Raw genomic sequence first — 25,263 nt, forward strand, 5'->3', positions numbered from 1 at the left:
GAAAAGTTCTTGTTGCCCGATAGAACAGTATTAACACTTCAATATACCTGACTATGGCCCTTTTATGTTTATTTTTTCCATTATGAGATGAATCTCTAGTACATTAGAGCATGATATTACAGTAGTTCCAAACTTAAATATTGAGGAAAATGTAGGGATTAAGACAAATTTAAATATCTGAGGTAAATATTCAAACTACAGTCCCAAAGAAACATTTGAAGTTAAAATAATATGAGAAATATAGAAATATAGCGCAATCCATTCACAAAAAACATTATCTACTAGAGGGGGGTAATCTAGAAAAAAAGATGGCCAGTGTACGTAGGATGTCATGAAATGTCAAATATGCGGGAGAAAATCTGGCCTATGGTAAAGTGATGAATTTGACAACTATGAGCTTTTTTGGAGAAGTTAAAGTGTTTAAAGAAACTAAAACTTTGTGCTTAGTGTTGTTGACAAATCTCGATGGCATTTTATTCCAATATTCACTCTTGGTCACCACACTAAACATGTAATGAAAAATGAAAATCTACATATAGTGGAAAAATATTTTTTTCTGGATGAAATTTACAGTCAACAGGAAGGTTCCCACTAAAAATCTGTGTCCGGCTCTTGATAAGTGTCTTAAAAAAAATTTGTTAGTGCAAACTTCGTAAGAGAGTTCACTTTCAATAAACACTAGCTGCCTACGAAATCCAAAACTTCAGGTGCATTCACCAGGATGGCCGAGTGGTTAAGGCGTTGGACTTAAGATCCAATGGATATGTATCCTCGTGGGTTCGAACCCCACTCCTGGTATGAGTTTTACACTTGAAATTCTACGAGATTTCTGAAAAAGGAGTAATTTTTCTGCAAAAGAAATGTTCTTGTTGGCAGATAGTGCAGTATTAACCTTTCAGAACCTTTAATGTTCATTTTTTCCATTATGAGATGAATATCTAGTACATTATAGCATGATATTACAGTAAGTTCCAAACTTAATAATTGAGGAGGTTCGAACCCCACTCCTGGTATGATTTTTATACTTCAAATTCTACAAGGTTTCTGAAAATGGAGTAATGTTTGAGCAAAAGAAAAGTTCTTGTTGCCCGATAGAACAGTATTAACACTTCAATATACCTGACTATGGCCCTTTTATGTTTATTTTTTCCATTATGAGATGAATCTCTAGTACATTAGAGCATGATATTACAGTAGGTTCCAAACTTAAATATTGAGGAAAATGTGAGGAATAAGACAAATTTGAATATCTGAGGTAAATATTCAAACTACAGTCCCAAAGAAACATTTGAAGTTAAAATAATATGAGAAATATAGAAATATAGCGCAATCCATTCACAAAAAACATTATCTAATAGAGGGGGGTAATCCAGAAAAAAAGATGGCCAGTGTACGTAGGATGTCATGAAATGTAAAATATGCGGGAGAAAATCTGGCCTATGGTAAAGTGATGAATTTGAAAACTATGAGCTTTTTTGGAGAAGTTAAAGTGTTTAAAGAAACTAAAACTTTGTGCTTAGTGTTGTTGACAAATCTCGATGGCATTTTATTCCAATATTCACTCTTGGTCACCACACTAAACATGTAATGAAAAATGAAAATCTACATATAGTGGAAAAATATTTTTTTCTGGATGAAATTTACAGTCAACAGGAAGGTTCCCAGTAAAAATCTGTGTCCGGCTCTTGATAAGTGTGTTAAAAAAAATTTGTTAGTGCAAACTTCATAAGAGAGTTCACTTTCAATAAACACTAGCTGCCTACGAAATCCAAAACTTCATGTGCATTCACCAGGATGGCCGAGTGGTTAAGGCGTTGGACTTAAGATCCAATGGATATGTATCCTCGTGGGTTCGAACCCCACTCCTGGTATGAGTTTTACACTTGAAATTCTACGAGATTTCTGAAAAAGGAGTAATGTTTCTGCAAAAGAAATGTTCTTGTTGGCAGATAGTGCAGTATTAACCTTTCAGAACCCCTGAGTATCGCCCTTTAATGTTTATTTTTTCCATTATGAGATGAATTTCTAGTACATTAGAGCATGATATTACAGTAAGTTCCAAACTTAAAAATTGAGGAGGTTCGAACCCCACTCCTGGTATGATTTTTATACTTCAAATTCTACAAGGTTTCTGAAAATGGAGTAATGTTTGAGCAAAAGAAAAGTTCTTGTTGCCCAATAGAACAGTATTAACACTTCAATATACCTGACTATGGCCCTTTTATGTTTATTTTTTCCATTATGAGATGAATCTCTAGTACATTAGAGCATGATATTACAGTAGGTTCCAAACTGAAATATTGAGGAAAATGTGAGGAATAAGACAAATTTGAATATCTGAGGTAAATATTCAAACTACAGTCCCAAAGAAACATTTGAAGTTAAAATAATATGAGAAATATAGAAATATAGCGCAATCCATTCACAAAAAACATTATCTACTAGAGGGGGGTAATCTAGAAAAAAAGATGGCCAGTGTACGTAGGATGTCATGAAATGTCAAATATGCGGGAGAAAATCTGGCCTATGGTAAAGTGATGAATTTGACAACTATGAGCTTTCTTGGAGAAGTTAAAGTGTTTAAAGAAACTAAAACTTTGTGCTTAGTGTTGTTGACAAATCTCGATGGCATTTTATTCCAATATTCACTCTTGGTCACCACACTAAACATGTAATGAAAAATGAAAATCTACATATAGTGAAAAAATATTTTTTTCTGGATGAAATTTACAGTCAACAGGAAGGTTCCCACTAAAAATCTGTGTCCGGCTCTTGATAAGTGTCTTAAAAAAAATTTGTTAGTGCAAACTTCGTAAGAGAGTTCACTTTCAATAAACACTAGCTGCCTACGAAATCCAAAACTTCATGTGCATTCACCAGGATGGCCGAGTGGTTAAGGCGTTGGACTTAAGATCCAATGGATATGTATCCTCGTGGGTTCGAACCCCACTCCTGGTATGAGTTTTACACTTGAAATTCTACGAGATTTCTGAAAAAGGAGTAATTTTTCTGCAAAAGAAATGTTCTTGTTGGCAGATAGTGCAGTATTAACCTTTCAGAACCTTTCAGAACCTTTAATGTTCATTTTTTCCATTATGAGATGAATTTCTAGTACATTATAGCATGATATTACAGTAAGTTCCAAACTTAAAAATTGAGGAGGTTCGAACCCCACTCCTGGTATGATTTTTATACTTCAAATTCTACAAGGTTTCTGAAAATGGAGTAATGTTTGAGCAAAAGAAAAGTTCTTGTTGCCCGATAGAACAGTATTAACACTTCAATATACCTGACTATGGCCCTTTTATGTTTATTTTTTCCATTATGAGATGAATCTCTAGTACATTAGAGCATGATATTACAGTAGGTTCCAAACTTAAATATTGAGGAAAATGTGAGGAATAAGACAAATTTGAATATCTGAGGTAAATATTCAAACTACAGTCCCAAAGAAACATTTGAAGTTAAAATAATATGAGAAATATAGAAATATAGCGCAATCCATTCACAAAAAACATTATCTAATAGAGGGGGGTAATCCAGAAAAAAAGATGGCCAGTGTACGTAGGATGTCATGAAATGTAAAATATGCGGGAGAAAATCTGGCCTATGGTAAAGTGATGAATTTGAAAACTATGAGCGTTTTTGGAGAAGTTAAAGTGTTTAAAGAAACTAAAACTTTGTGCTTAGTGTTGTTGACAAATCTCGATGGCATTTTATTCCAATATTCACTCTTGGTCACCACACTAAACATGTAATGAAAAATGAAAATCTACATATAGTGGAAAAATATTTTTTTCTGGATGAAATTTACAGTCAACAGGAAGGTTCCCAGTAAAAATCTGTGTCCGGCTCTTGATAAGTGTGTTAAAAAAAATTTGTCAGTGCAAACTTCATAAGAGAGTTCACTTTCAATAAACACTAGCTGCCTACGAAATCCAAAACTTCATGTGCATTCACCAGGATGGCCGAGTGGTTAAGGCGTTGGACTTAAGATCCAATGGATATGTATCCTCGTGGGTTCGAACCCCACTCCTGGTATGAGTTTTACACTTGAAATTCTACGAGATTTCTGAAAAAGGAGTAATGTTTCTGCAAAAGAAATGTTCTTGTTGGCAGATAGTGCAGTATTAACCTTTCAGAACCCCTGAGTATCGCCCTTTAATGTTTATTTTTTCCATTATGAGATGAATTTCTAGTACATTAGAGCATGATATTACAGTAAGTTCCAAACTTAAAAATTGAGGAGGTTCGAACCCCACTCCTGGTATGATTTTTATACTTCAAATTCTACAAGGTTTCTGAAAATGGAGTAATGTTTGAGCAAAAGAAAAGATCTTGTTGCCCGATAGAACAGTATTAACACTTCAATATACCTGACTATGGCCCTTTTATGTTTATTTTTTCCATTATGAGATGAATCTCTAGTACATTAGAGCATGATATTACAGTAGGTTCCAAACTGAAATATTGAGGAAAATGTGAGGAATAAGACAAATTTGAATATCTGAGGTAAATATTCAAACTACAGTCCCAAAGAAACATTTGAAGTTAAAATAATATGAGAAATATAGAAATATAGCGCAATCCATTCACAAAAAACATTATCTAATAGAGGGGGGTAATCCAGAAAAAAAGATGGCCAGTGTACGTAGGATGTCATGAAATGTAAAATATGCGGGAGAAAATCTGGCCTATGGTAAAGTGATGAATTTGAAAACTATGAGCTTTCTTGGAGAAGTTAAAGTGTTTAAAGAAACTAAAACTTTGTGCTTAGTGTTGTTGACAAATCTCGATGGCATTTTATTCCAATATTCACTCTTGGTCACCACACTAAACATGTAATGAAAAATGAAAATCTACATATAGTGGAAAAATATTTTTTTCTGGATGAAATTTACAGTCAACAGGAAGGTTCCCAGTAAAAATCTGTGTCCGGCTCTTGATAAGTGTCTTAAAAAAAATTTGTTAGTGCAAACTTCGTATGAGAGTTCACTTTCAATAAACACTAGCTGCCTACGAAATCCAAAACTTTATGTGTATTCACCAGGATGGCCGAGTGGTTAAGGCGTTGGACTCAAGATCCAATGGATATGTATCCTCGTGGGTTCGAACCCCACTCCTGGTAAGAGTTTTACACTTGAAATTCTACGAGATTTCTGAAAAAGGAGTAATGTTTCTGCAAAAGAAATGTTCTTGTTGGCAGATAGTGCAGTATTAACCTTTCAGAACCCCTGAGTATCGCCCTTTAATGTTTATTTTTTCCATTATGAGATGAATTTCTAGTACATTAGAGCATGATATTACAGTAAGTTCCAAACTTAAAAATTGAGGAGGTTCGAACCCCACTCCTGGTATGATTTTTATACTTCAAATTCTACAAGGTTTCTGAAAATGGAGTAATGTTTGAGCAAAAGAAAAGTTCTTGTTGCCCGATAGAACAGTATTAACACTTCAATATACCTGACTATGGCCCTTTTATGTTTATTTTTTCCATTATGAGATGAATCTCTAGTACATTAGAGCATGATATTACAGTAGTTTCCAAACTTAAATATTGAGGAAAATGTAGGGATTAAGACAAATTTAAATATCTGAGGTAAATATTCAAACTACAGTCCCAAAGAAACATTTGAAGTTAAAATAATATGAGAAATATAGAAATATAGCGCAATCCATTCACAAAAAACATTATCTACTAGAGGGGGGTAATCTAGAAAAAAAGATGGCCAGTGTACGTAGGATGTCATGAAATGTCATATATGCGGGAGAAAATCTGGCCTATGGTAAAGTGATGAATTTGACAACTATGAGCTTTTTTGGAGAAGTTAAAGTGTTTAAAGAAACTAAAACTTTGTGCTTAGTGTTGTTGACAAATCTCGATGGCATTTTATTCCAATATTCACTCTTGGTCACCACACTAAACATGTAATGAAAAATGAAAATCTACATATGGTGGAAAAATATTTTTTTCTGGATGAAATTTACAGTCAACAGGAAGGTTCCCACTAAAAATCTGTGTCCGGCTCTTGATAAGTGTCTTAAAAAAAATTTGTTAGTGCAAACTTCGTAAGAGAGTTCACTTTCAATAAACACTAGCTGCCTACGAAATCCAAAACTTCATGTGCATTCACCAGGATGGCCGAGTGGTTAAGGCGTTGGACTTAAGATCCAATGGATATGTATCCTCGTGGGTTCGAACCCCACTCCTGGTATGAGTTTTACACTTGAAATTCTACGAGATTTCTGAAAAAGGAGTAATTTTTCTGCAAAAGAAATGTTCTTGTTGGCAGATAGTGCAGTATTAACCTTTCAGAACCTTTCAGAACCTTTAATGTTCATTTTTTCCATTATGAGATGAATTTCTAGTACATTATAGCATGATATTACAGTAAGTTCCAAACTTAAAAATTGAGGAGGTTCGAACCCCACTCCTGGTATGATTTTTATACTTCAAATTCTACAAGGTTTCTGAAAATGGAGTAATGTTTGAGCAAAAGAAAAGTTCTTGTTGCCCGATAGAACAGTATTAACACTTCAATATACCTGACTATGGCCCTTTTATGTTTATTTTTTCCATTATGAGATGAATCTCTAGTACATTAGAGCATGATATTACAGTAGGTTCCAAACTTAAATATTGAGGAAAATGTGAGGAATAAGACAAATTTGAATATCTGAGGTAAATATTCAAACTACAGTCCCAAAGAAACATTTGAAGTTAAAATAATATGAGAAATATAGAAATATAGCGCAATCCATTCACAAAAAACATTATCTAATAGAGGGGGGTAATCCAGAAAAAAAGATGGCCAGTGTACGTAGGATGTCATGAAATGTAAAATATGCGGGAGAAAATCTGGCCTATGGTAAAGTGATGAATTTGAAAACTATGAGCTTTTTTGGAGAAGTTAAAGTGTTTAAAGAAACTAAAACTTTGTGCTTAGTGTTGTTGACAAATCTCGATGGCATTTTATTCCAATATTCACTCTTGGTCACCACACTAAACATGTAATGAAAAATGAAAATCTACATATAGTGGAAAAATATTTTTTTCTGGATGAAATTAACAGTCAACAGGAAGGTTCCCAGTAAAAATCTGTGTCCGGCTCTTGATAAGTGTGTTAAAAAAAATTTGTTAGTGCAAACTTCATAAGAGAGTTCACTTTCAATAAACACTAGCTGCCTACGAAATCCAAAACTTCATGTGCATTCACCAGGATGGCCGAGTGGTTAAGGCGTTGGACTTAAGATCCAATGGATATGTATCCTCGTGGGTTCGAACCCCACTCCTGGTATGAGTTTTACACTTGAAATTCTACGAGATTTCTGAAAAAGGAGTAATGTTTCTGCAAAAGAAATGTTCTTGTTGGCAGATAGTGCAGTATTAACCTTTCAGAACCCCTGAGTATCGCCCTTTAATGTTTATTTTTTCCATTATGAGATGAATTTCTAGTACATTAGAGCATGATATTACAGTAAGTTCCAAACTTAAAAATTGAGGAGGTTCGAACCCCACTCCTGGTATGATTTTTATACTTCAAATTCTACAAGGTTTCTGAAAATGGAGTAATGTTTGAGCAAAAGAAAAGTTCTTGTTGCCCGATAGAAAAGTATTAACACTTCAATATACCTGACTATGGCCCTTTTATGTTTATTTTTTCCATTATGAGATGAATCTCTAGTACATTAGAGCATGATATTACAGTAGGTTCCAAACTTAAATATTGAGGAAAATGTGAGGAATAAGACAAATTTGAATATCTGAGGTAAATATTCAAACTACAGTCCCAAAGAAACATTTGAAGTTAAAATAATATGAGAAATATAGAAATATAGCGCAATCCATTCACAAAAAACATTATCTACTAGAGGGGGGTAATCTAGAAAAAAAGATGGCCAGTGTACGTAGGATGTCATGAAATGTCAAATATGCGGGAGAAAATCTGGCCTATGGTAAAGTGATGAATTTGACAACTATGAGCTTTTTTGGAGAAGTTAAAGTGTTTAAAGAAACTAAAACTTTGTGCTTAGTGTTGTTGACAAATCTCGATGGCATTTTATTCCAATATTCACTCTTGGTCACCACACTAAACATGTAATGAAAAATGAAAATCTACATATAGTGGAAAAATATTTTTTTCTGGATGAAATTTACAGTCAACAGGAAGGTTCCCAGTAAAAATCTGTGTCCGGCTCTTGATAAGTGTCTTAAAAAAAATTTGTTAGTGCAAACTTCGTATGAGAGTTCACTTTCAATAAACACTAGCTGCCTACGAAATCCAAAGCTTTATGTGTATTCACCAGGATGGCCGAGTGGTTAAGGCGTTGGACTCAAGATCCAATGGATATGTATCCTCGTGGGTTCGAACCCCACTCCTGCTATGAGTTTTACACTTGAAATTCTACGAGATTTCTGAAAAAGGAGTAATGTTTCTGCAAAAGAAATGTTCTTGTTGGCAGATAGTGCAGTATTAACCTTTCAGAACCCCTGAGTATCGCCCTTTAATGTTTATTTTTTCCATTATGAGATGAATTTCTAGTACATTAGAGCATGATATTACAGTAAGTTCCAAACTTAAAAATTGAGGAGGTTCGAACCCCACTCCTGGTATGATTTTTATACTTCAAATTCTACAAGGTTTCTGAAAATGGAGTAATGTTTGAGCAAAAGAAAAGTTCTTGTTGCCCGATAGAACAGTATTAACACTTCAATATACCTGACTATGGCCCTTTTATGTTTATTTTTTCCATTATGAGATGAATCTCTAGTACATTAGAGCATGATATTACAGTAGTTTCCAAACTTAAATATTGAGGAAAATGTAGGGATTAAGACAAATTTAAATATCTGAGGTAAATATTCAAACTACAGTCCCAAAGAAACATTTGAAGTTAAAATAATATGAGAAATATAGAAATATAGCGCAATCCATTCACAAAAAACATTATCTACTAGAGGGGGGTAATCTAGAAAAAAAGATGGCCAGTGTACGTAGGATGTCATGAAATGTCAAATATGCGGGAGAAAATCTGGCCTATGGTAAAGTGATGAATTTGACAACTATGAGCTTTTTTGGAGAAGTTAAAGTGTTTAAAGAAACTAAAACTTTGTGCTTAGTGTTGTTGACAAATCTCGATGGCATTTTATTCCAATATTCACTCTTGGTCACCACACTAAACATGTAATGAAAAATGAAAATCTACATATAGTGGAAAAATATTTTTTTCTGGATGAAATTTACAGTCAACAGGAAGGTTCCCACTAAAAATCTGTGTCCGGCTCTTGATAAGTGTCTTAAAAAAAATTTGTTAGTGCAAACTTCGTAAGAGAGTTCACTTTCAATAAACACTAGCTGCCTACGAAATCCAAAACTTCATGTGCATTCACCAGGATGGCCGAGTGGTTAAGGCGTTGGACTTAAGATCCAATGGATATGTATCCTCGTGGGTTCGAACCCCACTCCTGGTATGAGTTTTACACTTGAAATTCTACGAGATTTCTGAAAAAGGAGTAATTTTTCTGCAAAAGAAATGTTCTTGTTGGCAGATAGTGCAGTATTAACCTTTCAGAACCTTTCAGAACCTTTAATGTTCATTTTTTCCATTATGAGATGAATTTCTAGTACATTATAGCATGATATTACAGTAAGTTCCAAACTTAAAAATTGAGGAGGTTCGAACCCCACTCCTGGTATGATTTTTATACTTCAAATTCTACAAGGTTTCTGAAAATGGAGTAATGTTTGAGCAAAAGAAAAGTTCTTGTTGCCCGATAGAACAGTATTAACACTTCAATATACCTGACTATGGCCCTTTTATGTTTATTTTTTCCATTATGAGATGAATCTCTAGTACATTAGAGCATGATATTACAGTAGGTTCCAAACTTAAATATTGAGGAAAATGTGAGGAATAAGACAAATTTGAATATCTGAGGTAAATATTCAAACTACAGTCCCAAAGAAACATTTGAAGTTAAAATAATATGAGAAATATAGAAATATAGCGCAATCCATTCACAAAAAACATTATCTAATAGAGGGGGGTTATCCAGAAAAAAAGATGGCCAGTGTACGTAGGATGTCATGAAATGTAAAATATGCGGGAGAAAATCTGGCCTATGGTAAAGTGATGAATTTGAAAACTATGAGCTTTTTTGGAGAAGTTAAAGTGTTTAAAGAAACTAAAACTTTGTGCTTAGTGTTGTTGACAAATCTCGATGGCATTTTATTCCAATATTCACTCTTGGTCACCACACTAAACATGTAATGAAAAATGAAAATCTACATATAGTGGAAAAATATTTTTTTCTGGATGAAATTTACAGTCAACAGGAAGGTTCCCAGTAAAAATCTGTGTCCGGCTCTTGATAAGTGTGTTAAAAAAAATTTGTTAGTGCAAACTTCATAAGAGAGTTCACTTTCAATAAACACTAGCTGCCTACGAAATCCAAAACTTCATGTGCATTCACCAGGATGGCCGAGTGGTTAAGGCGTTGGACTTAAGATCCAATGGATATGTATCCTCGTGGGTTCGAACCCCACTCCTGGTATGAGTTTTACACTTGAAATTCTACGAGATTTCTGAAAAAGGAGTAATGTTTCTGCAAAAGAAATGTTCTTGTTGGCAGATAGTGCAGTATTAACCTTTCAGAACCCCTGAGTATCGCCCTTTAATGTTTATTTTTTCCATTATGAGATGAATTTCTAGTACATTAGAGCATGATATTACAGTAAGTTCCAAACTTAAAAATTGAGGAGGTTCGAACCCCACTCCTGGTATGATTTTTATACTTCAAATTCTACAAGGTTTCTGAAAATGGAGTAATGTTTGAGCAAAAGAAAAGTTCTTGTTGCCCGATAGAACAGTATTAACACTTCAATATACCTGACTATGGCCCTTTTATGTTTATTTTTTCCATTATGAGATGAATCTCTAGTACATTAGAGCATGATATTACAGTAGGTTCCAAACTGAAATATTGAGGAAAATGTGAGGAATAAGACAAATTTGAATATCTGAGGTAAATATTCAAACTACAGTCCCAAAGAAACATTTGAAGTTAAAATAATATGAGAAATATAGAAATATAGCGCAATCCATTCACAAAAAACATTATCTAATAGAGGGGGGTAATCCAGAAAAAAAGATGGCCAGTGTACGTAGGATGTCATGAAATGTAAAATATGCGGGAGAAAATCTGGCCTATGGTAAAGTGATGAATTTGAAAACTATGAGCTTTCTTGGAGAAGTTAAAGTGTTTAAAGAAACTAAAACTTTGTGCTTAGTGTTGTTGACAAATCTCGATGGCATTTTATTCCAATATTCACTCTTGGTCACCATACTAAACATGTAATGAAAAATGAAAATCTACATATAGTGGAAAAATATTTTTTTCTGGATGAAATTTACAGTCAACAGGAAGGTTCCCAGTAAAAATCTGTGTCCGGCTCTTGATAAGTGTCTTAAAAAAAATTTGTTAGTGCAAACTTCGTATGAGAGTTCACTTTCAATAAACACTAGCTGCCTACGAAATCCAAAACTTTATGTGTATTCACCAGGATGGCCGAGTGGTTAAGGCGTTGAACTCAAGATCCAATGGATATGTATCCTCGTGGGTTCGAACCCCACTCCTGGTATGAGTTTTACACTTGAAATTCTACGAGATTTCTGAAAAAGGAGTAATGTTTCTGCAAAAGAAATGTTCTTGTTGGCAGATAGTGCAGTATTAACCTTTCAGAACCCCTGAGTATCGCCCTTTAATGTTTATTTTTTCCATTATGAGATGAATTTCTAGTACATTAGAGCATGATATTACAGTAAGTTCCAAACTTAAAAATTGAGGAGATTCGAACCCCACTCCTGGTATGATTTTTATACTTCAAATTCTACAAGGTTTCTGAAAATGGAGTAATGTTTGAGCAAAAGAAAAGTTCTTGTTGCCCGATAGAACAGTATTAACACTTCAATATACCTGACTATGGCCCTTTTATGTTTATTTTTTCCATTATGAGATGAATCTCTAGTACATTAGAGCATGATATTACAGTAGGTTCCAAACTTAAATATTGAGGAAAATGTGAGGAATAAGACAAATTTGAATATCTGAGGTAAATATTCAAACTACAGTCCCAAAGAAACATTTGAAGTTAAAATAATATGAGAAATATAGAAATATAGCGCAATCCATTCACAAAAAACATTATCTACTAGAGGGGGGTAATCTAGAAAAAAAGATGGCCAGTGTACGTAGGATGTCATGAAATGTCAAATATGCGGGAGAAAATCTGGCCTATGGTAAAGTGATGAATTTGACAACTATGAGCTTTTTTGGAGAAGTTAAAGTGTTTAAAGAAACTAAAACTTTGTGCTTAGTGTTGTTGACAAATCTCGATGGCATTTTATTCCAATATTCACTCTTGGTCACCACACTAAACATGTAATGAAAAATGAAAATCTACATATAGTGGAAAAATATTTTTTTCTGGATGAAATTTACAGTCAACAGGAAGGTTCCCAGTAAAAATCTGTGTCCGGCTCTTGATAAGTGTCTTAAAAAAAATTTGTTAGTGCAAACTTCGTATGAGAGTTCACTTTCAATAAACACTAGCTGCCTACGAAATCCAAAGCTTTATGTGTATTCACCAGGATGGCCGAGTGGTTAAGGCGTTGGACTCAAGATCCAATGGATATGTATCCTCGTGGGTTCGAACCCCACTCCTGCTATGAGTTTTACACTTGAAATTCTACGAGATTTCTGAAAAAGGAGTAATGTTTCTGCAAAAGAAATGTTCTTGTTGGCAGATAGTGCAGTATTAACCTTTCAGAACCCCTGAGTATCGCCCTTTAATGTTTATTTTTTCCATTATGAGATGAATTTCTAGTACATTAGAGCATGATATTACAGTAAGTTCCAAACTTAAAAATTGAGGAGGTTCGAACCCCACTCCTGGTATGATTTTTATACTTCAAATTCTACAAGGTTTCTGAAAATGGAGTAATGTTTGAGCAAAAGAAAAGTTCTTGTTGCCCGATAGAACAGTATTAACACTTCAATATACCTGACTATGGCCCTTTTATGTTTATTTTTTCCATTATGAGATGAATCTCTAGTACATTAGAGCATGATATTACAGTAGTTTCCAAACTTAAATATTGAGGAAAATGTAGGGATTAAGACAAATTTAAATATCTGAGGTAAATATTCAAACTACAGTCCCAAAGAAACATTTGAAGTTAAAATAATATGAGAAATATAGAAATATAGCGCAATCCATTCACAAAAAACATTATCTACTAGAGGGGGGTAATCTAGAAAAAAAGATGGCCAGTGTACGTAGGATGTCATGAAATGTCAAATATGCGGGAGAAAATCTGGCCTATGGTAAAGTGATGAATTTGACAACTATGAGCTTTTTTGGAGAAGTTAAAGTGTTTAAAGAAACTAAAACTTTGTGCTTAGTGTTGTTGACAAATCTCGATGGCATTTTATTCCAATATTCACTCTTGGTCACCACACTAAACATGTAATGAAAAATGAAAATCTACATATAGTGGAAAAATATTTTTTTCTGGATGAAATTTACAGTCAACAGGAAGGTTCCCACTAAAAATCTGTGTCCGGCTCTTGATAAGTGTCTTAAAAAAAATTTGTTAGTGCAAACTTCGTAAGAGAGTTCACTTTCAATAAACACTAGCTGCCTACGAAATCCAAAACTTCATGTGCATTCACCAGGATGGCCGAGTGGTTAAGGCGTTGGACTTAAGATCCAATGGATATGTATCCTCGTGGGTTCGAACCCCACTCCTGGTATGAGTTTTACACTTGAAATTCTACGAGATTTCTGAAAAAGGAGTAATTTTTCTGCAAAAGAAATGTTCTTGTTGGCAGATAGTGCAGTATTAACCTTTCAGAACCTTTCAGAACCTTTAATGTTCATTTTTTCCATTATGAGATGAATTTCTAGTACATTATAGCATGATATTACAGTAAGTTCCAAACTTAAAAATTGAGGAGGTTCGAACCCCACTCCTGGTATGATTTTTATACTTCAAATTCTACAAGGTTTCTGAAAATGGAGTAATGTTTGAGCAAAAGAAAAGTTCTTGTTGCCCGATAGAACAGTATTAACACTTCAATATACCTGACTATGGCCCTTTTATGTTTATTTTTTCCATTATGAGATGAATCTCTAGTACATTAGAGCATGATATTACAGTAGGTTCCAAACTTAAATATTGAGGAAAATGTGAGGAATAAGACAAATTTGAATATCTGAGGTAAATATTCAAACTACAGTCCCAAAGAAACATTTGAAGTTAAAATAATATGAGAAATATAGAAATATAGCGCAATCCATTCACAAAAAACATTATCTAATAGAGGGGGGTTATCCAGAAAAAAAGATGGCCAGTGTACGTAGGATGTCATGAAATGTAAAATATGCGGGAGAAAATCTGGCCTATGGTAAAGTGATGAATTTGAAAACTATGAGCTTTTTTGGAGAAGTTAAAGTGTTTAAAGAAACTAAAACTTTGTGCTTAGTGTTGTTGACAAATCTCGATGGCATTTTATTCCAATATTCACTCTTGGTCACCACACTAAACATGTAATGAAAAATGAAAATCTACATATAGTGGAAAAATATTTTTTTCTGGATGAAATTTACAGTCAACAGGAAGGTTCCCAGTAAAAATCTGTGTCCGGCTCTTGATAAGTGTGTTAAAAAAAATTTGTTAGTGCAAACTTCATAAGAGAGTTCACTTTCAATAAACACTAGCTGCCTACGAAATCCAAAACTTCATGTGCATTCACCAGGATGGCCGAGTGGTTAAGGCGTTGGACTTAAGATCCAATGGATATGTATCCTCGTGGGTTCGAACCCCACTCCTGGTATGAGTTTTACACTTGAAATTCTACGAGATTTCTGAAAAAGGAGTAATGTTTCTGCAAAAGAAATGTTCTTGTTGGCAGATAGTGCAGTATTAACCTTTCAGAACCCCTGAGTATCGCCCTTTAATGTTTATTTTTTCCATTATGAGATGAATTTCTAGTACATTAGAGCATGATATTACAGTAAGTTCCAAACTTAAAAATTGAGGAGGTTCGAACCCCACTCCTGGTATGATTTTTATACTTCAAATTCTACAAGGTTTCTGAAAATGGAGTAATGTTTGAGCAAAAGAAAAGTTCTTGTTGCCCGATAGAACAGTATTAACACTTCAATATACCTGACTATGGCCCTTTTATGTTTATTTTTTCCATTATGAGATGAATCTCTAGTACATTAGAGCATGATATTACAGTAGGTTCCAAACTGAAATATTGAGGAAAATGTGAGGAATAAGACAAATTTGAATATCTGAGGTAAATATTCAAACTACAGTCCCAAAGAAACATTTGAAGTTAAAATAATATGAGAAATATAGAAATATAGCGCAATCCATTCACAAAAAACATTATCTAATAGAGGGGGGTAATCCAGAAAAAAAGATGGCCAGTGTACGTAGGATGTCATGAAATGTAAAATATGCGGGAGAAAATCTGGCCTATGGTAAAGTGATGAATTTGAAAACTATGAGCTTTCTTGGAGAAGTTAAAGTGTTTAAAGAAACTAAAACTTTGTGCTTAGTGTTGTTGACAAATCTCGATGGCATTTTATTCCAATATTCACTCTTGGTCACCATACTAAACATGTAATGAAAAATGAAAATCTACATATAGTGGAAAAATATTTTTTTCTGGATGAAATTTACAGTCAACAGGAAGGTTCCCAGTAAAAATCTGTGTCCGGCTCTTGATAAGTGTCTTAAAAAAAATTTGTTAGTGCAAACTTCGTATGAGAGTTCACTTTCAATAAACACTAGCTGCCTACGAAATCCAAAACTTTATGTGTATTCACCAGGATGGCCGAGTGGTTAAGGCGTTGAACTCAAGATCCAATGGATATGTATCCTCGTGGGTTCGAACCCCACTCCTGGTATGAGTTTTACACTTGAAATTCTACGAGATTTCTGAAAAAGGAGTAATGTTTCTGCAAAAGAAATGTTCTTGTTGGCAGATAGTGCAGTATTAACCTTTCAGAACCCCTGAGTATCGCCCTTTAATGTTTATTTTTTCCATTATGAGATGAATTTCTAGTACATTAGAGCATGATATTACAGTAAGTTCCAAACTTAAAAATTGAGGAGATTCGAACCCCACTCCTGGTATGATTTTTATACTTCAAATTCTACAAGGTTTCTGAAAATGGAGTAATGTTTGAGCAAAAGAAAAGTTCTTGTTGCCCGATAGAACAGTATTAACACTTCAATATACCTGACTATGGCCCTTTTATGTTTATTTTTTCCATTATGAGATGAATCTCTAGTACATTAGAGCATGATATTACAGTAGGTTCCAAACTTAAATATTGAGGAAAATGTGAGGAATAAGACAAATTTGAATATCTGAGGTAAATATTCAAACTACAGTCCCAAAGAAACATTTGAAGTTAAAATAATATGAGAAATATAGAAATATAGCGCAATCCATTCACAAAAAACATTATCTAATAGAGGGGGGTAATCCAGAAAAAAAGATGGCCAGTGTACGTAGGATGTCATGAAATGTAAAATATGCGGGAGAAAATCTGGCCTATGGTAAAGTGATGAATTTGAAAACTATGAGCTTTTTTGGAGAAGTTAAAGTGTTTAAAGAAACTAAAACTTTGTGCTTAGTGTTGTTGACAAATCTCGATGGCATTTTATTCCAATATTCACTCTTGGTCACCACACTAAACATGTAATGAAAAATGAAAATCTACATATAGTGGAAAAATATTTTTTTCTGGATGAAATTTACAGTCAACAGGAAGGTTCCCAGTAAAAATCTGTGTCCGGCTCTTGATAAGTGTGTTAAAAAAAATTTGTTAGTGCAAACTTCATAAGAGAGTTCACTTTCAATAAACACTAGCTGCCTACGAAATCCAAAACTTCATGTGCATTCACCAGGATGGCCGAGTGGTTAAGGCGTTGGACTTAAGATCCAATGGATATGTATCCTCGTGGGTTCGAACCCCACTCCTGGTATGAGTTTTACACTTGAAATTCTACGAGATTTCTGAAAAAGGAGTAATGTTTCTGCAAAAGAAATGTTCTTGTTGGCAGATAGTGCAGTATTAACCTTTCAGAACCCCTGAGTATCGCCCTTTAATGTTTATTTTTTCCATTATGAGATGAATTTCTAGTACATTAGAGCATGATATTACAGTAAGTTCCAAACTTAAAAATTGAGGAGGTTCGAACCCCACTCCTGGTATGATTTTTATACTTCAAATTCTACAAGGTTTCTGAAAATGGAGTAATGTTTGAGCAAAAGAAAAGTTCTTGTTGCCCGATAGAACAGTATTAACACTTCAATATACCTGACTATGGCCCTTTTATGTTTATTTTTTCCATTATGAGATGAATCTCTAGTACATTAGAGCATGATATTACAGTAGGTTCCAAACTGAAATATTGAGGAAAATGTGAGGAATAAGACAAATTTGAATATCTGAGGTAAATATTCAAACTACAGTCCCAAAGAAACATTTGAAGTTAAAATAATATGAGAAATATAGAAATATAGCGCAATCCATTCACAAAAAACATTATCTAATAGAGGGGGGTAATCCAGAAAAAAAGATGGCCAGTGTACGTAGGATGTCATGAAATGTAAAATATGCGGGAGAAAATCTGGCCTATGGTAAAGTGATGAATTTGAAAACTATGAGCTTTCTTGGAGAAGTTAAAGTGTTTAAAGAAACTAAAACTTTGTGCTTAGTGTTGTTGACAAATCTCGATGGCATTTTATTCCAATATTCACTCTTGGTCACCATACTAAACATGTAATGAAAAATGAAAATCTACATATAGTGGAAAAATATTTTTTTCTGGATGAAATTTACAGTCAACAGGAAGGTTCCCAGTAAAAATCTGTGTCCGGCTCTTGATAAGTGTCTTAAAAAAAATTTGTTAGTGCAAACTTCGTATGAGAGTTCACTTTCAATAAACACTAGCTGCCTACGAAATCCAAAACTTTATGTGTATTCACCAGGATGGCCGAGTGGTTAAGGCGTTGGACTCAAGATCCAATGGATATGTATCCTCGTGGGTTCGAACCCCACTCCTGGTATGAGTTTTACACTTGAAATTCTACGAGATTTCTGAAAAAGGAGTAATGTTTCTGCAAAAGAAATGTTCTTGTTGGCAGATAGTGCAGTATTAACCTTTCAGAACCTTTCAGAACCTTTAATGTTCATTTTTTCCATTATGAGATGAATTTCTAGTACATTAGAGCATGATATTACAGTAAGTTCCAAACTTAAAAATTGAGGAGGTTCGAACCCCACTCCTGGTATGATTTTTATACTTCAAATTCTACAAGGTTTCTGAAAATGGAGTAATGTTTGAGCAAAAGAAAAGTTCTTGTTGCCCGATAGAAAAGTATTAACACTTCAATATACCTGACTATGGCCCTTTTATGTTTATTTTTTCCATTATGAGATGAATCTCTAGTACATTAGAGCATGATATTACAGTAGGTTCCAAACTTAAATATTGAGGAAAATGTGAGGAATAAGACAAATTTGAATATCTGAGGTAAATATTCAAACTACAGTCCCAAAGAAACATTTGAAGTTAAAATAATATGAGAAATATAGAAATATAGCGCAATCCATTCACAAAAAACATTATCTACTAGAGGGGGGTAATCTAGAAAAAAAGATGGCCAGTGTACGTAGGATGTCATGAAATGTCAAATATGCGGGAGAAAATCTGGCCTATGGTAAAGTGATGAATTTGACAACTATGAGCTTTTTTGGAGAAGTTAAAGTGTTTAAAGAAACTAAAACTTTGTGCTTAGTGTTGTTGACAAATCTCGATGGCATTTTATTCCAATATTCACTCTTGGTCACCACACTAAACATGTAATGAAAAATGAAAATCTACATATAGTGGAAAAATATTTTTTTCTGGATGAAATTTACAGTCAACAGGAAGGTTCCCAGTAAAAATCTGTGTCCGGCTCTTGATAAGTGTCTTAAAAAAAATTTGTTAGTGCAAACTTCGTATGAGAGTTCACTTTCAATAAACACTAGCTGCCTACGAAATCCAAAACTTCATGTGCATTCAACAGGATGGCCGAGTGGTCAAGGCGTTGGACTCAAGATCCAATGGATATGTATCCTCGTGGGTTCGAACCCCACTCCTGGTATGAGTTTTACACTTGAAATTCTACGAGATTTCTGAAAAAGGAGTAATGTTTCTGCAAAAGAAATGTTCTTGTTGGCAGATAGTGCAGCATTAACCTTTCAGAACCCCTGAGTATCGCCCTTTAATGTTTATTTTTTCCATTATGAGATGAATTTCTAGTACATTAGAGCATGATATTACAGTAAGTTCCAAACTTAAAAATTGAGGAGGTTCGAACCCCACTCCTGGTATGATTTTTATACTTCAAATTCTACAAGGTTTCTGAAAATGGAGTAATGTTTGAGCAAAAGAAAAGTTCTTGTTGCCCGATAGAACAGTATTAACACTTCAATATACCTGACTATGGCCCTTTTATGTTTATTTTTTCCATTATGAGATGAATCTCTAGTACATTAGAGCATGATATTACAGTAGGTTCCAAACTTAAATATTGAGGAAAATGTGAGGAATAAGACAAGTTTGAATATCTGAGGTAAATATTCAAACTACAGTCCCAAAGAAACATTTGAAGTTAAAATAATATGAGAAATATAGAAATATAGCGCAATCCATTCACAAAAAAACATTATCTAATAGAGGGGGGTAATCCAGAAAAAAAGATGGCCAGTGTACGTAGGATGTCATGAAATGTAAAATATGCGGGAGAAAATCTGGCCTATGGTAAAGTGATGAATTTGAAAACTATGAGCTTTCTTGGAGAAGTTAAAGTGTTTAAAGAAACTAAAACTTTGTGCTTAGTGTTGTTGACAAATCTCGATGGCATTTTATTCCAATATTCACTCTTGGTCACCACACTAAACATGTAATGAAAAATGAAAATCTACATATAGTGGAAAAATATTTTTTTCTGGATGAAATTTACAGTCAACAGGAAGGTTCCCAGTAAAAATCTGTGTCCGGCTCTTGATAAGTGTCTTAAAAAAAATTTGTTAGTGCAAACTTCATAAGAGAGTTCACTTTCAATAAACACTAGCTGCCTACGAAATCCAAAACTTCATGCGCATTCACCAGGATGGCCGAGTGGTTAAGGCGTTGGACTTAAGATCCAATGGATATGTATCCTCGTGGGTTCGAACCCCACTCCTGGTATGAGTTTTACACTTGAAATTCTACGAGATTTCTGAAAAAGGAGTAATGTTTCTGCAAAAGAAATGTTCTTGTTGGCAGATAGTGCAGTATTAACCTTTCAGAACCCCTGAGTATCGCCCTTTAATGTTTATTTTTTCCATTATGAGATGAATTTCTAGTACATTAGAGCATGATATTACAGTAAGTTCCAAACTTAAAAATTGAGGAGGTTCGAACCCCACTCCTGGTATGATTTTTATACTTCAAATTCTACAAGGTTTCTGAAAATGGAGTAATGTTTGAGCAAAAGAAAAGTTCTTGTTGCCCGATAGAACAGTATTAACACTTCAATATACCTGACTATGGCCCTTTTATGTTTATTTTTTCCATTATGAGATGAATCTCTAGTACATTAGAGCATGATATTACAGTAGGTTCCAAACTGAAATATTGAGGAAAATGTGAGGAATAAGACAAATTTGAATATCTGAGGTAAATATTCAAACTACAGTCCCAAAGAAACATTTGAAGTTAAAATAATATGAGAAATATAGAAATATAGCGCAATCCATTCACAAAAAACATTATCTAATAGAGGGGGGTAATCCAGAAAAAAAGATGGCCAGTGTACGTAGGATGTCATGAAATGTAAAATATGCGGGAGAAAATCTGGCCTATGGTAAAGTGATGAATTTGAAAACTATGAGCTTTCTTGGAGAAGTTAAAGTGTTTAAAGAAACTAAAACTTTGTGCTTAGTGTTGTTGACAAATCTCGATGGCATTTTATTCCAATATTCACTCTTGGTCACCATACTAAACATGTAATGAAAAATGAAAATCTACATATAGTGGAAAAATATTTTTTTCTGGATGAAATTTACAGTCAACAGGAAGGTTCCCAGTAAAAATCTGTGTCCGGCTCTTGATAAGTGTCTTAAAAAAAATTTGTTAGTGCAAACTTCGTATGAGAGTTCACTTTCAATAAACACTAGCTGCCTACGAAATCCAAAACTTTATGTGTATTCACCAGGATGGCCGAGTGGTTAAGGCGTTGGACTCAAGATCCAATGGATATGTATCCTCGTGGGTTCGAACCCCACTCCTGGTATGAGTTTTACACTTGAAATTCTACGAGATTTCTGAAAAAGGAGTAATGTTTCTGCAAAAGAAATGTTCTTGTTGGCAGATAGTGCAGTATTAACCTTTCAGAACCTTTCAGAACCTTTAATGTTCATTTTTTCCATTATGAGATGAATTTCTAGTACATTAGAGCATGATATTACAGTAAGTTCCAAACTTAAAAATTGAGGAGGTTCGAACCCCACTCCTGGTATGATTTTTATACTTCAAATTCTACAAGGTTTCTGAAAATGGAGTAATGTTTGAGCAAAAGAAAAGTTCTTGTTGCCCGATAGAAAAGTATTAACACTTCAATATACCTGACTATGGCCCTTTTATGTTTATTTTTTCCATTATGAGATGAATCTCTAGTACATTAGAGCATGATATTACAGTAGGTTCCAAACTTAAATATTGAGGAAAATGTGAGGAATAAGACAAATTTGAATATCTGAGGTAAATATTCAAACTACAGTCCCAAAGAAACATTTGAAGTTAAAATAATATGAGAAATATAGAAATATAGCGCAATCCATTCACAAAAAACATTATCTACTAGAGGGGGGTAATCTAGAAAAAAAGATGGCCAGTGTACGTAGGATGTCATGAAATGTCAAATATGCGGGAGAAAATCTGGCCTATGGTAAAGTGATGAATTTGACAACTATGAGCTTTTTTGGAGAAGTTAAAGTGTTTAAAGAAACTAAAACTTTGTGCTTAGTGTTGTTGACAAATCTCGATGGCATTTTATTCCAATATTCACTCTTGGTCACCACACTAAACATGTAATGAAAAATGAAAATCTACATATAGTGGAAAAATATTTTTTTCTGGATGAAATTTACAGTCAACAGGAAGGTTCCCAGTAAAAATCTGTGTCCGGCTCTTGATAAGTGTCTTAAAAAAAATTTGTTAGTGCAAACTTCGTATGAGAGTTCACTTTCAATAAACACTAGCTGCCTACGAAATCCAAAACTTCATGTGCATTCAACAGGATGGCCGAGTGGTCAAGGCGTTGGACTCAAGATCCAATGGATATGTATCCTCGTGGGTTCGAACCCCACTCCTGGTATGAGTTTTACACTTGAAATTCTACGAGATTTCTGAAAAAGGAGTAATGTTTCTGCAAAAGAAATGTTCTTGTTGGCAGATAGTGCAGCATTAACCTTTCAGAACCCCTGAGTATCGCCCTTTAATGTTTATTTTTTCCATTATGAGATGAATTTCTAGTACATTAGAGCATGATATTACAGTAAGTTCCAAACTTAAAAATTGAGGAGGTTCGAACCCCACTCCTGGTATGATTTTTATACTTCAAATTCTACAAGGTTTCTGAAAATGGAGTAATGTTTGAGCAAAAGAAAAGTTCTTGTTGCCCGATAGAACAGTATTAACACTTCAATATACCTGACTATGGCCCTTTTATGTTTATTTTTTCCATTATGAGATGAATCTCTAGTACATTAGAGCATGATATTACAGTAGGTTCCAAACTTAAATATTGAGGAAAATGTGAGGAATAAGACAAGTTTGAATATCTGAGGTAAATATTCAAACTACAGTCCCAAAGAAACATTTGAAGTTAAAATAATATGAGAAATATAGAAATATAGCGCAATCCATTCACAAAAAAACATTATCTAATAGAGGGGGGTAATCCAGAAAAAAAGATGGCCAGTGTACGTAGGATGTCATGAAATGTAAAATATGCGGGAGAAAATCTGGCCTATGGTAAAGTGATGAATTTGAAAACTATGAGCTTTCTTGGAGAAGTTAAAGTGTTTAAAGAAACTAAAACTTTGTGCTTAGTGTTGTTGACAAATCTCGATGGCATTTTATTCCAATATTCACTCTTGGTCACCACACTAAACATGTAATGAAAAATGAAAATCTACATATAGTGGAAAAATATTTTTTTCTGGATGAAATTTACAGTCAACAGGAAGGTTCCCAGTAAAAATCTGTGTCCGGCTCTTGATAAGTGTCTTAAAAAAAATTTGTTAGTGCAAACTTCATAAGAGAGTTCACTTTCAATAAACACTAGCTGCCTACGAAATCCAAAACTTCATGCGCATTCACCAGGATGGCCGAGTGGTTAAGGCGTTGGACTTAAGATCCAATGGATATGTATCCTCGTGGGTTCGAACCCCACTCCTGGTATGAGTTTTACACTTGAAATTCTACGAGATTTCTGAAAAAGGAGTAATGTTTCTGCAAAAGAAATGTTCTTGTTGGCAGATAGTGCAGTATTAACCTTTCAGAACCCCTGAGTATCGCCCTTTAATGTTTATTTTTTCCATTATGAGATGAATTTCTAGTACATTAGAGCATGATATTACAGTAAGTTCCAAACTTAAAAATTGAGGAGGTTCGAACCCCACTCCTGGTATGATTTTTATACTTCAAATTCTACAAGGTTTCTGAAAATGGAGTAATGTTTGAGCAAAAGAAAAGTTCTTGTTGCCCGATAGAACAGTATTAACACTTCAATATACCTGACTATGGCCCTTTTATGTTTATTTTTTCCATTATGAGATGAATCTCTAGTACATTAGAGCATGATATTACAGTAGGTTCCAAACTGAAATATTGAGGAAAATGTGAGGAATAAGACAAATTTGAATATCTGAGGTAAATATTCAAACTACAGTCCCAAAGAAACATTTGAAGTTAAAATAATATGAGAAATATAGAAATATAGCGCAATCCATTCACAAAAAACATTATCTAATAGAGGGGGGTAATCCAGAAAAAAAGATGGCCAGTGTACGTAGGATGTCATGAAATGTAAAATATGCGGGAGAAAATCTGGCCTATGGTAAAGTGATGAATTTGAAAACTATGAGCTTTCTTGGAGAAGTTAAAGTGTTTAAAGAAACTAAAACTTTGTGCTTAGTGTTGTTGACAAATCTCGATGGCATTTTATTCCAATATTCACTCTTGGTCACCATACTAAACATGTAATGAAAAATGAAAATCTACATATAGTGGAAAAATATTTTTTTCTGGATGAAATTTACAGTCAACAGGAAGGTTCCCAGTAAAAATCTGTGTCCGGCTCTTGATAAGTGTCTTAAAAAAAATTTGTTAGTGCAAACTTCGTATGAGAGTTCACTTTCAATAAACACTAGCTGCCTACGAAATCCAAAACTTTATGTGTATTCACCAGGATGGCCGAGTGGTTAAGGCGTTGGACTCAAGATCCAATGGATATGTATCCTCGTGGGTTCGAACCCCACTCCTGGTATGAGTTTTACACTTGAAATTCTACGAGATTTCTGAAAAAGGAGTAATGTTTCTGCAAAAGAAATGTTCTTGTTGGCAGATAGTGCAGTATTAACCTTTCAGAACCTTTCAGAACCTTTAATGTTCATTTTTTCCATTATGAGATGAATTTCTAGTACATTAGAGCATGATATTACAGTAAGTTCCAAACTTAAAAATTGAGGAGGTTCGAACCCCACTCCTGGTATGATTTTTATACTTCAAATTCTACAAGGTTTCTGAAAATGGAGTAATGTTTGAGCAAAAGAAAAGTTCTTGTTGCCCGATAGAAAAGTATTAACACTTCAATATACCTGACTATGGCCCTTTTATGTTTATTTTTTCCATTATGAGATGAATCTCTAGTACATTAGAGCATGATATTACAGTAGGTTCCAAACTTAAATATTGAGGAAAATGTGAGGAATAAGACAAATTTGAATATCTGAGGTAAATATTCAAACTACAGTCCCAAAGAAACATTTGAAGTTAAAATAATATGAGAAATATAGAAATATAGCGCAATCCATTCACAAAAAACATTATCTACTAGAGGGGGGTAATCTAGAA

The 25,263-nt window shown here is 34.0% G+C and overlaps 23 non-coding genes across 23 annotated transcripts; all 23 read left to right on the forward strand.

The window, feature by feature from the left end:
- The first annotated feature begins 715 nt into the window (after positions 1-715).
- TRNAL-UAA (transfer RNA leucine (anticodon UAA)) lies at positions 716-798 on the forward strand. Its single transcript has one exon. It is a non-coding gene; the product is annotated as a tRNA-Leu (tRNA).
- A 990-nt stretch (positions 799-1,788) lies between these two features.
- Positions 1,789-1,871, forward strand: TRNAL-UAA (transfer RNA leucine (anticodon UAA)). The gene has a single exon. It is a non-coding gene; the product is annotated as a tRNA-Leu (tRNA).
- Positions 1,872-2,875: 1,004 nt separating this feature from the next.
- TRNAL-UAA (transfer RNA leucine (anticodon UAA)) lies at positions 2,876-2,958 on the forward strand. Its single transcript has one exon. It is a non-coding gene; the product is annotated as a tRNA-Leu (tRNA).
- Positions 2,959-3,958: 1,000 nt separating this feature from the next.
- TRNAL-UAA (transfer RNA leucine (anticodon UAA)) lies at positions 3,959-4,041 on the forward strand. The gene has a single exon. It is a non-coding gene; the product is annotated as a tRNA-Leu (tRNA).
- A 1,004-nt stretch (positions 4,042-5,045) lies between these two features.
- On the forward strand, positions 5,046-5,128 carry TRNAL-CAA (transfer RNA leucine (anticodon CAA)). The gene has a single exon. It is a non-coding gene; the product is annotated as a tRNA-Leu (tRNA).
- Positions 5,129-6,132: 1,004 nt separating this feature from the next.
- TRNAL-UAA (transfer RNA leucine (anticodon UAA)) lies at positions 6,133-6,215 on the forward strand. The gene has a single exon. It is a non-coding gene; the product is annotated as a tRNA-Leu (tRNA).
- A 1,000-nt stretch (positions 6,216-7,215) lies between these two features.
- On the forward strand, positions 7,216-7,298 carry TRNAL-UAA (transfer RNA leucine (anticodon UAA)). The gene has a single exon. It is a non-coding gene; the product is annotated as a tRNA-Leu (tRNA).
- Positions 7,299-8,302: 1,004 nt separating this feature from the next.
- TRNAL-CAA (transfer RNA leucine (anticodon CAA)) lies at positions 8,303-8,385 on the forward strand. Its single transcript has one exon. It is a non-coding gene; the product is annotated as a tRNA-Leu (tRNA).
- Positions 8,386-9,389: 1,004 nt separating this feature from the next.
- On the forward strand, positions 9,390-9,472 carry TRNAL-UAA (transfer RNA leucine (anticodon UAA)). Its single transcript has one exon. It is a non-coding gene; the product is annotated as a tRNA-Leu (tRNA).
- Positions 9,473-10,472: 1,000 nt separating this feature from the next.
- On the forward strand, positions 10,473-10,555 carry TRNAL-UAA (transfer RNA leucine (anticodon UAA)). The gene has a single exon. It is a non-coding gene; the product is annotated as a tRNA-Leu (tRNA).
- Positions 10,556-11,559: 1,004 nt separating this feature from the next.
- Positions 11,560-11,642, forward strand: TRNAL-CAA (transfer RNA leucine (anticodon CAA)). Its single transcript has one exon. It is a non-coding gene; the product is annotated as a tRNA-Leu (tRNA).
- Positions 11,643-12,646: 1,004 nt separating this feature from the next.
- On the forward strand, positions 12,647-12,729 carry TRNAL-CAA (transfer RNA leucine (anticodon CAA)). The gene has a single exon. It is a non-coding gene; the product is annotated as a tRNA-Leu (tRNA).
- A 1,004-nt stretch (positions 12,730-13,733) lies between these two features.
- Positions 13,734-13,816, forward strand: TRNAL-UAA (transfer RNA leucine (anticodon UAA)). Its single transcript has one exon. It is a non-coding gene; the product is annotated as a tRNA-Leu (tRNA).
- A 1,000-nt stretch (positions 13,817-14,816) lies between these two features.
- Positions 14,817-14,899, forward strand: TRNAL-UAA (transfer RNA leucine (anticodon UAA)). The gene has a single exon. It is a non-coding gene; the product is annotated as a tRNA-Leu (tRNA).
- Positions 14,900-15,903: 1,004 nt separating this feature from the next.
- On the forward strand, positions 15,904-15,986 carry TRNAL-CAA (transfer RNA leucine (anticodon CAA)). The gene has a single exon. It is a non-coding gene; the product is annotated as a tRNA-Leu (tRNA).
- A 1,004-nt stretch (positions 15,987-16,990) lies between these two features.
- TRNAL-UAA (transfer RNA leucine (anticodon UAA)) lies at positions 16,991-17,073 on the forward strand. The gene has a single exon. It is a non-coding gene; the product is annotated as a tRNA-Leu (tRNA).
- A 1,004-nt stretch (positions 17,074-18,077) lies between these two features.
- TRNAL-CAA (transfer RNA leucine (anticodon CAA)) lies at positions 18,078-18,160 on the forward strand. Its single transcript has one exon. It is a non-coding gene; the product is annotated as a tRNA-Leu (tRNA).
- A 1,000-nt stretch (positions 18,161-19,160) lies between these two features.
- Positions 19,161-19,243, forward strand: TRNAL-CAA (transfer RNA leucine (anticodon CAA)). The gene has a single exon. It is a non-coding gene; the product is annotated as a tRNA-Leu (tRNA).
- Positions 19,244-20,248: 1,005 nt separating this feature from the next.
- TRNAL-UAA (transfer RNA leucine (anticodon UAA)) lies at positions 20,249-20,331 on the forward strand. The gene has a single exon. It is a non-coding gene; the product is annotated as a tRNA-Leu (tRNA).
- Positions 20,332-21,335: 1,004 nt separating this feature from the next.
- On the forward strand, positions 21,336-21,418 carry TRNAL-CAA (transfer RNA leucine (anticodon CAA)). The gene has a single exon. It is a non-coding gene; the product is annotated as a tRNA-Leu (tRNA).
- Positions 21,419-22,418: 1,000 nt separating this feature from the next.
- Positions 22,419-22,501, forward strand: TRNAL-CAA (transfer RNA leucine (anticodon CAA)). The gene has a single exon. It is a non-coding gene; the product is annotated as a tRNA-Leu (tRNA).
- A 1,005-nt stretch (positions 22,502-23,506) lies between these two features.
- On the forward strand, positions 23,507-23,589 carry TRNAL-UAA (transfer RNA leucine (anticodon UAA)). The gene has a single exon. It is a non-coding gene; the product is annotated as a tRNA-Leu (tRNA).
- Positions 23,590-24,593: 1,004 nt separating this feature from the next.
- TRNAL-CAA (transfer RNA leucine (anticodon CAA)) lies at positions 24,594-24,676 on the forward strand. Its single transcript has one exon. It is a non-coding gene; the product is annotated as a tRNA-Leu (tRNA).
- The last annotated feature ends 587 nt before the right edge of the window (positions 24,677-25,263 follow it).

Source organism: Ranitomeya imitator, chromosome 5 (genome assembly GCF_032444005.1).
Source record: "Ranitomeya imitator isolate aRanImi1 chromosome 5, aRanImi1.pri, whole genome shotgun sequence".
Classification (NCBI taxonomy): Eukaryota; Metazoa; Chordata; class Amphibia; order Anura; family Dendrobatidae; genus Ranitomeya; species Ranitomeya imitator.